Below are 11,340 nucleotides of genomic sequence, written 5' to 3'. Positions count from 1 at the left end.
CATCGAGACCCAGGTCTCTTGCCGGCTTATGCAGGGGGTCGGACTCGATGATCTATTGAGGTCCCTTCCGGCCCTAACATCTGTGAATCTACAGGGAGGACACCACCGTCCTGCTAAAAGTGGTGCGTGTGGGCACTTGCTAGGATGGGACCACAAGCACCTTGAGCTGCCTGAACCCTGGCCGCTCAACAAAGGAGAAGGGCCGGCCATTAGGGCTGTGCAAAGCTTCAGTAGCCAATTTGATTTAGAGGACATTCAGCCCGATTCAGCAGCCAGATCTCCAAATCAAATCGGGAGACCCATTAATCTCTCTGAATTGAATCAGAAGTCTCCAAATTGATTCAGAGAGATTTGGAGAGATTTAGAGATTTGGCCATAGGCAGGCACTAGGCAGTGCCGGCGGGAGCAGCTGGACAAGCCCTGGCTTGAGCTGGCAGCCCTGGGTTCCCCAGCTCCTCAATCATTCTCCCTAGCCCCTGCAGTTTCTCTCAGGACTGCCAGTACTGCCTGCCTTGCCCCAGTGGGGAGGCAGCCGGGGAAGCAGCCAGATGAGCCACGGCTTCTCCTGGGGCTGCCAGCTCAAGCCAGGGCTTGTCCAACTGCTCCCCCAGCTGCTCCTGCTGGCACTGCCTGCCTGTATAGTCTATGGCCAAATAAGATTTAGCGCTGAATATTTTCAGATTCGATTTTGTCTGAATCAAATCGGGACAGTAATTCGAATCACTGAATTGAATTACTGTCCCTCTGAATCACCAAATCCAAATCTGAAGTGAATACTTTCCCTTCACGGAGGCCTACTGGCCATCCAGAGCAAGCATCTCCCCAGTGCTCTAGGTGACCTTGCTCACCTTCGGAATGCACCTCCATTTGTCTCCACCTTTCCCCCACTGGTCCAGGGTGGCCTGCCTCTGCTTCTTGGGGATGGGGGCTTGGGAGTGAGAGGGGGACTTCATTTTGGGCACGCTCCCACTGATGCCAGGCTGAGGAGGAACAAGGGCAAAGGGGTGCTGCTTCCTGAGGTGCAGCAGCATTGCCATGATGGCAGAGTGTTTTATGTCCTTGCCCCGGCTGATTTGCCTTTGGCAGTGCTGGCAGGTAGCATACCTGGGATCATCTGCCACCTCAAAATGATCCCACACTACACTACCCACCCACTTCTAGGTTGAGGGTGGGGATCCTGTCTTATCCCTCTCCTCACCAGACAGAGGCACAACAGGAGGAGGAGCTGAACCACCTGCGTCTAGGGGAACTTTGAGCGGTGTGGAGCACAAACTCAGATTTCCCCTTCTTCCCCAGAATTTCCTTTGCTGTGGCTCTCGGCTACTCTGCTTCCAGATCTAGCTCCTCCTCTGGCACTGGAAGGCTCACGCTGGGAACTGAAATTGGGGTGGAGAACGTCATGCTGCTGCTGGTTAGTGGTGTTAGTGGTGGTGGTGCAGGTGCAGACACTGTTACCACCTCCTTACTCCCACTAGCAGCAGAAGACTTATCACTGCCAGGAAAGAGGGTGCGTCTATCTTTGGGGTGGGGGAAACTTGCAGCTCTCTCTCTGCCCCCTCTCCCTCTCCTGCCAGAAGACCTGGCACCTGCCTTTCCAGCACACTTCATAATGTTTGGTGAGCTGCAAAATGTGTGTGTGTTTCTAATATATGTTGTGCTTCCCTGCACAGTGATAACATACTGTCAGGTATACATACCGGTGAGGGAAAACCCAGTTTTTTTTTTTTTTTTTTTATTTTGGGGGGGGGGAAGGGAAGGAGAGGCTAACAAGAACAAATAAGAGGATTTGGGGGGGAAGAATAAGTTGAAAGGAATGGATAGGGATAACAATAGGGATTGTAGGCCAGGGTAAGTAGGAAAGGATTGGATACAACTTACAAGAAGAGAGACTAGCTACCAAGAGACTAGATAGCAAGCCCCAGAGCCTTTCACACGCTGGTGGTCCAAGAGAGACACAAGTCACAAAAGGCACAGCTTGATATATTTTTTCTATGTCCCTCCCCCAGAGCACTGTGATTGGAAGGGAACCAATCTTCAGAGAAAGATCACAGTCACTGGCCAGCTACAGATGTCAATATAAGAGCAGTCTCCCCCCGCCCCCCTCAGCCTTTTCCATATATGGAAGATCACCCCATCCCCCTCCCTCTTCTCAGTTTATGTTTCCTGCAAGCTTTCCGAATCTCCAAATCTCTCTGAATTGATTCGGAGGCTTCCGAATCGATTCAGACCTTTTAACAGGTCCCCTGATTCAATTTGATTTAATGGGTCTCTCAATTTGGATTTGGATTTGGAGATTTGGCTACCGAATCGGGCCAAATGTCCTCCGAATCAAATTGGCTACTGAAACTTTGCACAGCCCTACTCTGTAGTTCAAATCATAGAGGATCCATACTTTCATCTGTGGAGTTCTGTTTCTAGTGTTGTCCATGACAGAAGGCATCACACAAATTCAATGTTTGTAAATATATATACCACATATGCAATAATGTAGTTTCTTCTCGTAAATTGAGGGAGTATATCATAATTTGTAATTTTTCTTTACTTTTTATCACCTTCCAGAGCCTTTAACTACCCTCTTGCATGATCGCTCCTTCATTGTAAGGTTATAATAACCCACTGTCATAATTGAGTGTCAAACTGTTTTGAATTGTCATGGTGGAATGAAATTAAAAATATGCAGTTGTTTCATCTGTACTGTTGTGTGAAATATTTTAGTGCATATTCTGATTTGGAAAGCATGTCTTAAAATCAGTCACTACATCAATAATTTGCAGGTGTTTTAAACAGTGGAATTGGTGTTTCTTTTCTGGTTTGATGTGGTGCATCTGTCTGTAAACATACAAGCTAGCACTTTTATTCATAGAATCTTAGAAAATTAGGATTGGAAGGGACATCATGTCATCTAGTCCAACTCTAAGCAGGACCAGCCCCAACTAGATCACCCCAGCCAAGGCTTTATCTATCTGGGTCTTAAAAACCTCCACAGATGGAGATTCCACACCCTGTCTCAGTAACCTGTTCCAGTGTTTTACTACCCTCCTAGTGAGACAGTTTTTCCTAATAGCTAACCTAAACTTCCCTTGCTGCAACTTTAGACCATTGGTCCTTGTTCTGTCATCTGCCACCACTGAGAACAGTCTAGCTCCATCTTCTTTTGAGCGCCCCTCCCCCTTCAGGTAGTTCAATGCTGCTATTAAATCTCTTCTCAATCTCCTCTAAATAAGCCCAGTTCCCTCAGCCTCTCCTCATAAGTCACGTGCCCCAGCCCCCTTACCATTTTGTTGCCTTCTGCTGGACTCTCTACAATTTGTCCACATCCTTTCTGTAGTGGGAGGCCCAAAACTGAACACAGTACTCTAGATCAGCGTTTCCCAACCGGTGCGCCACGGAATTTTGGGCTGGAGCCACGCCCCCTGCTGGCTGGAGCTATGCCCTCCACCTGCTGCTGCCGCGGACAGACAGACGGGCAGGGCGTGACTCCAGCCAGTGATTTGCATCCACACTCGCCACCCGCCCCCGCTCCGCATCCGGCTGCTCACTACCCCCACCCTGCTGGTCTGCACCTGGCTGCTCACCATTCCCTTCCCCCGCTCCGCATTCAGCCAGTGTGCTGCGGGATGAGAGAGGCCCGGTAAGTGTGCCGCCAGAACCAAAAGGTTGGGAAACACTGCTCTAGATGTGGCCTCAGCAGTGCTGAATAGAGAGGAATAATCACGTACCTTGACCTGCTGGCAACACTCCTACCAGTGCAACCCAGTATGCCGCTTAGCTGCCTTTGAACAAGGGCACACTGTTGGCCCATATTCAGCTATTGTCCACTGTAACTCCCAGATTCTTTTCTGCAGAGCTGCTGCCCAGCCAGTCAGCCCCCATCCTGTACTGATGCATGGGATTATTAAGTGCAGGACTTTGCACTTGTCCTTATTGAAGCTCATGAGATTTCTTTTTATCCAATCCTGCAATTTGTCTAGGTCACTCTGAATCCTAGTCCCTACCTTCCAGTGTATCTACTACTCCCCCAGCTTCATGTCGCCTGCAAACTTGCTGAGGGTGCACTGTACCCCATCCTCCAGGTCAGTGAAGACATTGAACAAAACCGGCCCCATGACCGACCCCTGGAGCACTCCACTTGATACTGGCTGCCAACTAGATATTGAGCCATTGATTACTACTCTCTGAGCCTGATGCTCCAGCCAGCTTTCTATCCGCCTTATATTCCATTCATCCTACTCGTACTTTCTTAGCTTACTTGCAAGAGTGTTGTCGAGGACTGTATCAAAAGCCTTGCTAAAGTCAAGGTATACCACATCCCCTGGTCTCCCTGTATCCACAGAGCCAGTCATCTCATTGTAGAAGGCAATCAGGTTGGTCAGGCAGGACTTTCCCTTGTTGAATCCATGCTGACTGTTCCTAATCATCCTCTTCTCCTCCAAGGATTCCTTGAGAATCTGCTTCATGATTTTTCCAGGGACTGAGATGAGGCTAATTGGTCTGTAGTTCCCTGAATCCTCCTTTTTCCCTTTCTTAAATATGGGCACTATGTTTGCCCTTTTCCAATCATCCAGGACCTCTCCTGATCGCTATGAGTCTTCAAAGATGATGACCAGTGGCTCTGCAATCTCAACCCCCAGTTTGCTCAGCACCCTCAGATGCAGCCAGTCTGGCCCCATTGACTTCTGTATGTCCAGCTTTTCCAGATAGTCCCTAACGTTATTTTGCCACAGTTGGCTGCCCACCTTCACCCCAAACTGTGCTGCCTAGTGCAGTAGTCTGGGAGCTGACCTTACCTGTGAAGACTGAGGCAAAGAAGGCACTGAGCACTTCAGCCTTTTCTTCAGCCTCTGTCACTGGCTTACCTCTCCCGTTCAGTAATGGGCCCACACTTTCCCTGATTCTCCTCTTGCTACCAACATACTTGTAGAAACCCTTCTTGTTACCCTTCATGTTCCTTGCTAGCTGCAACAGCAATTGCACTTTGGCCTTCCTGACTTCAGCCCTGCATGCTCGAGCAATGCTTTTATACTCCTCCCTATTTATATGTCCAAGTTTCCACTTATAAGCTTCTTTTTTGCGACTTAGTTTACTGAAGAGTTCCCTGCTAAGCCAACCTGGTCTTCTGCCATATTTGCTAGTCTTCCTGTGCATTGGCGTGGTTTGTTCCCACACTCCCAATAAGGTTTCTTTCAAGTACAACCAGCAATCCTAGACTCCTCTCCTCCTCAGACTGGCTTCCCAGGGGATCCTGTCTATGATTTCCCTGAACAAGTCCAAGTCTGCTTTTCTGAAGTCCAAGGTCCTTAGTCTGCTGCTCTCCATCCTTCCTTTCCTCAGGATCCTGAACTCTGTCATCTCGTGGTCACTGCTGCCCAAGTTCCCATCCACTACTACATTCCCCACTAATTCTTCCTTGTTTGTGAGCAGCAAGTCAAGGAGAGCACAGCCCCTACTTGGCCTCTCCAGCACTTGCACCAGGAACTTGTCCCCAATACTCTCCAAAAACTTCCTGGATTGCCTGCACACAGCTGTATTGCCCTCCCAACAGATGTCATGGTGATTGAAGTCCCCCATGAAAACCAGGACTTGTGATTGGGAAGCATGCACTAGCTGTTTGAAGAAAACCTCATCCACCACTTCCTTCTGTTCTGGTGGCCTATAGCAGACACCTGCTGCAACATCACCTTTGTTGCTCTCCCTTCTAACCTTAACCCAGAGACTTTCAACAGGCCTATCTCCAGTTTTATACTGGAGCTCTGAGGAATCATATGGCTCTTTTAAAGTGCAACTCCTCCTCTTCTCTCCTGCCAGTTTGTACCCACCCATGACAGTGCTCTAGTCATGCGAGCTATCCCACAAAGTCTGTTATTCCAATCATGTCATAGCTCCATGACTGTACAAGGACTTCCAAGTCTTCCTGCTTGTTTCCCAGGCTCCGTGCATTTGTGTACAGGCACCTGAGGTAACTAGTCAATTGTCCTGATTTCTCAGGAATATGAGAACACCTCACCTGTTGCCCTTCTTCCTGCTTGCTCTTCCTCCAGGTCTCCATTCCCCGGTGAACCTAGTTTAAAGCCCTGTCTGCTCTTCCCTCTATTCCATCTATTCTCAGCAGTCCTTCTGTTTGGAACAACATCTCATGGTGGAAGAAGCTAAATCCCTGCTGGCAACACCACCTGTGCAGCCAGGTATTGATCTGCAGGATGTACTTGTTCCTGCCTAGATCCTTTCCCTTGACTGGAAGGATCAAAGAAAACATGACCTGAGTCCCAGAGCTCTTCACCCTTGCACCCAGAGCCCTGTAGTCGCTTCTGATCCACTCAGTCTCCCCTGGCAGTGTCATTGGTGCCCACATGGGGTAGTAGTCAGAGGGCTGGATGAGTCTCTGTAATCCCTCTGCAACATCTCAGATCCAGGCTCTGGGCAGGCAGCGGACTTCCGGAGACAACAGATCAGGTTGGCAGATGGCTTCCTCTATCCCCCACAGAAGGGAGTCTCCAACCACCACCACCCCTCACTTCTTCTTGGTAGCGGTTGTCTCGATCCTAAATTGAGACTTAAGATCACTTGAACTGCCAGCTTTTCTGTTACCAGTTCATGACTCAGGCCCTTCAGGCACAGAAGAAGCCTTCACAGGCATAGTCCTATGTAAAATAATGGGGCCACTCATGTTAATAAGCACTTTGTTTAGAAATAGGCATTATCAGGATTGGATACTGAATTAATATTACATTTTTTGACTCATGCCTTTTTTAAAACAATTTTTATAAAACTTGGCATGAGAGGAAAGTTTCTCATCTGAGCTTTTCCATGGTCATACAGGAAGAGAATGCTTAAAATTAAGTTCAGAAGCCTCTTAGAAATTGGTTTGTAATTATAGTGGCACTAGTAGTTGCTAACAGCATCTGGCACTACAGTCACTGCCATCTGTTAATACCCAGAAATTCTGGTATAGCATATTCTTTTGGTGGAACTAATGCTTATTAACAGATCTATCAAATTAAATCACCTTGATTTGATGACAGCTTTACCTTGATTATAACAAATTGCAACATAATGGAGATAATTTTTTGACCTGTAACACAATAGCCATAATTATCTCTTTTGTTATAAGCTATCCAATACAAATATTCAAGCATCCAATTCTGAATTATTTCTTTTTTAATACATTGTAAGGAACAATATTTATTATATTTCAATTTAAATAGAGCTGGGTGATTTTTTTCAATGAAAAATCAATTTACCTAAAATAGGTGTTTCAGAGGAAATTGGGCTGATCAGGGCAAATATTGTCAACTAAAAAGGGAAGAGGGATTTGGAAATAAAATATACCAGTTCAGGCTTTTCAAATTGAATTTTTTTTACTTTTCACTTTGAAACCTCATTTTTCACTTAGGAATTCACCAAGCTTGGAGAGAGGATTAAATAACTTAAAACACTTCATTTTGGCTTAAACATTTTAGGTTACGACAGAATGTTTTTGTGGGTTTTTCAGAGCATCAAAAATTCGAAATATTTCTGTGCTTTTTAGAATTTTTTGGCTCAATGAACAGAAAAATCCCCCATCATCTTCTCTTCACTGAACTTAAACAATCCTAGTTCTTTCAGCCTTTCCTTATAAGTTATTTTTCCCAGGTCTCTACTCATTTTTGTTGCACTCCTCTTCACTCTTCCTCAACTGCCCACATCTTCCTTGAAGTTGATGGACTGTAAATTTACTCCCTAGCTTATCTCGTGCTAACTCAGGGGTTGTCAACTGAGGGTGTGCATAGCCCTGGAGATGCTTTGAAAGGTCCCAGGGGGTATGCAGTGGTGGGTGGGGATGGAGCGCCGCCACCCCACACCACTGCATCACAGCAGGAGGGCCGGGGTGGGGCAAGAGCCAGGCTGCACAGACGCTGTGCTGCCGCCACTTGCCATGCCTCCATTCTGCATCTGGCCACTCACCGCTCCCTCTCCCCCCTGCTCAGCATCCAGCCGCTTGCCCTAGGGGTACACTTACTAAAAAAAAGGTTGAAAACCTCTGTGCTAACCTGTTCTTGTGCTCCTCCCCTCAAAATGTGAATACAGGAACATGATTTAATTAAATCAGTTTTTGTTTAGATGAGGCCTCACACAAGAGGCTTGATTTCATCGCTTGTGTGCATTCCTGTTGGAGTCAACAAATGCATAGAATCAAGAAAATTCATATTTCCTACATAAGTATATTGCACGTTAAATTATTTCAGGGTCAGGGCTTAAATTACTTCAGCACATAATAAGTGCGGGACAACAAACGAGGAAAGAGAGTGAGGGAAGGAGAAGAGAAAGTGATAACATTGTGTAGTCACATATACTAACCAAATGCGTAGCTAGATGGTTCCAAATCATTTGTAAGTTTGTTTTTGTTTTTCTTAGCTATCAGAATCCAAGCAATTACTGTTGAATTAATTTGCCTTCAAACTGATGCAAAATATTTTGTTTCATTTGTTGGAGAATTAATGCTGAAAATCTATTTTTATCAAAGTGAATATTTGGCCTGTGCAACAAAATATCACTGATGGTAAGTAATAGCTAAAAACACAGTGATGAGCCAACTCAAGTGATCCTCCAAGCTTGAGTCGGGCACAGTTGTTATCTGTTTGTTTTTTTCTGAATCCTTTTCTTCTGCCTATTACTCCAGATGAGCAGATAGAGAATGACAGGGAGAAAGGGGCATACTCTCTGACTTGGGAAAGTAATTGCAATTACCAGATAATATAAATATATTAATTATTGATGCCCATACTGTAAGGTAAAAGGGAGGGAGAAAGCAGTATTGGGAGGACTGGGAATCAGGAGATGTGGGACATTATTCCAGCTCTGTTACATTTTGGACATGCCTCTTAACCTCTTTGCACCTTAGTTTTTTCATCTGTATAATATGAATAATACTTAAAGTAATTTTGAGGCAATGTTTGTTAATTTTCTGAATAACATTTTAAGATCTATTCACTGAAACTGCTATATAAATTTACTTTTTTTCTTGAATCTTTCTAGCTTTTCCTAATAGACTTTTTTTCTGTAGTGGTAGAGTTACCCACTGGAAGTCACAGCTATAGCTGCACTAACTGAAAACCCCAAGTAAAGACAAGGAAAGCTGGGCTTTGGACTGGTGCAACTTGTCCTTGCTTCAGATTGGAGTAAACTACAAATCTCCTTCACTGGTGTAAAATTTGGTTACATTGTTTGGAACTGGCAAATTTCCAATGAAGACTAAATCTATATCTTTGTGTGCTGCAGGGAATGGTTTGAATTAAGGTGTTGTTTATGGGAGCTGAGAAAGGAAAGATCCCAAAATTCAACACCCACGTTAATAACTAGGGAACGTACAGCAATAGCTCCTGAACTTCAAGCCACATTCTAATCCCAAATATGTTAAATGTATGTCTGAAAAATACCATTACTGTGTGCAGACTAGCACAGCAGCAGGTATTTTGAAATGCAACAGCGAGGTAAGTCATGTGTATGAGGTTGGAGCTTGGCCTTATATCTTTATTTCCAGTGTGTTCCCAGACTGGCATCAGCCTTCCTCATTATCTTTGAGTTCTGCTTCTCTTTTCTTTCACTTGACAACTTTATCTGCTCATCGTGCACATGTATGCAGAAAGTCATGCATAAATAACGACATTAAAATGAGATTAAAAGATGGTATGGTCGCAAGAGAATTCTGAAGGTGGGCTGCATCTTTATTTTGATGCTTCAACATTCATTGTATTACAATGAGTAATGGTGAGGCAATGACATGAGATGTAGGTATGACCAAAGGGCAGGGTATAGGCTTGTTTATCTAAATTGTATTGACTTTATTTTGAAGTAAGGCATAGCCTAGTCTTCCAAATGCTTCAGAAAGGTAATGGCAATTTGTATCAAGAAAGGTGTCAAGCATAGAGGGGAGGGGGTCATTCTTATACTCTGTGGAATTATTTGTTCTAGTGTTAACTATACACAAACCCACTTTTTAAGTATAACTCATAGGTCTTTTAAAGTGAGTGATTTATCTATTCATATGTTTTTAAATCAGGCCAAAAAAAGCCCAGGAAGAAATCAGAAAAAATAATTTTAGTTCACATTTTTCAGAAATGGTCGCAGTCACAATATGTCAAGGAAGTTGGATTGATTTATTTAGTTGATGGAATGTAAAACTTGACCCTGTCCTATGCCATCTGTACTGGCAGATTTCTCTGATGTGAATTGCTTTAATAATATTTTAAGATGGCCATATCCTTTTACAGGTTTCTCAGGATGTAAATATGCTTATATGCTAAGTTTCAATTCATAGCATTTTTCTGTATTGAAAACAGTGTGTTATCTTAAAGAATTGGCTCATAGTCTCAGTTTTGTTTTGCTCTTTTTATTATTAATCTACATAAAGAACAGTTGTTCTTGTCTGTAAGCATTTTGCTCAACTTACCTCTTTGATCCTTTCTGTCCTATTTTATGGCTGAATTGGTAACATCTCCCACCTCAGAATCACATTTAATTTTTTTTTCTTCCCCATTCTGTTCAGTCCCTTACAATTGACTCCTGCTGTCTTGACTTCAATGTAAATATGTAACAAAGAAATTTCTTCAAATAGAATTTAATGAGTGTTGCTTTCTATTACTGCATCTCCTAAAATGTCTGGTTCTTTTCTTAACCACCCTTGTTTTGAGAGCTTCAGGAGTGACTGTGTGAGGGGGGAGGACGGTGAAAGAGAGTGTTGTTAGCACTTGTAATAGTCTATTAACTGCAGTTAATAACACCCTATGGGAGTCCCCCCTCTCTGTGCTCACAAGCTCATGCCCCAGGAATTCCCTACTGGGGTTTCCCTCAGCATGTGGATCATGGTGCTGAGCCCCACATTGAGGCACCTGCCTGAAAACAGGAAACTCCTGCTTTCAGATGCGTGCCCCATGTCAGGGTGAGGCACCCTGGGGCCATTTTCTCACAGGATGGGACCCCTGAAACCACAGGAGCTCCTGCTCATGGTGGCTGGAAAATGCAGGTAATTGCAGGCAGTTCCTGCTCTTCTGCCATAAGGGAACAGAGCTCAGCTGCAAAAAGGCAGCACAGATTATGAGTAGGGTCATCACCATCACAAGGGGTAGAAATAGACAATGCCTTTGTGCTGCCATAATTTTTTTATGGTGGCACAAAGGCCAAGCAAACAGAAGTCCATACCCCTTATCATACCAGAAATGCCCCAAATTGGTGGCTGTGACAAAGGTGGTAATAGTTTCTGGCACCGTTGTGGCAGCTGTCTGTTTGGTTTATGGCACGAGAACACAAGCAGCCCAGGAATTCTTGTGCAGGATCAGACCCCTTAAGCCCCAGGAGCACCTGCCC

The 11,340-nt window shown here is 44.8% G+C and overlaps 1 protein-coding gene across 7 annotated transcripts in view; it reads left to right on the top strand.

Annotated features, from left to right (window-relative positions):
- Positions 1-11,340, top strand: part of CUNH1orf21 (chromosome unknown C1orf21 homolog) — a 236,656-nt gene that overhangs the window by 193,861 nt on the left and 31,455 nt on the right. The gene's annotated exons all lie outside the window — the stretch shown is intronic.

The sequence above is a fragment of the Alligator sinensis genome, unplaced genomic scaffold, assembly GCF_000455745.1.
Source record: "Alligator sinensis unplaced genomic scaffold, ASM45574v1 scaffold1110_1, whole genome shotgun sequence".
Taxonomy (NCBI): Eukaryota; Metazoa; Chordata; order Crocodylia; family Alligatoridae; genus Alligator; species Alligator sinensis.
Note: the sequence above shows the minus strand (reverse complement) of the source record. Positions and strands in the feature narration are given on the sequence as shown.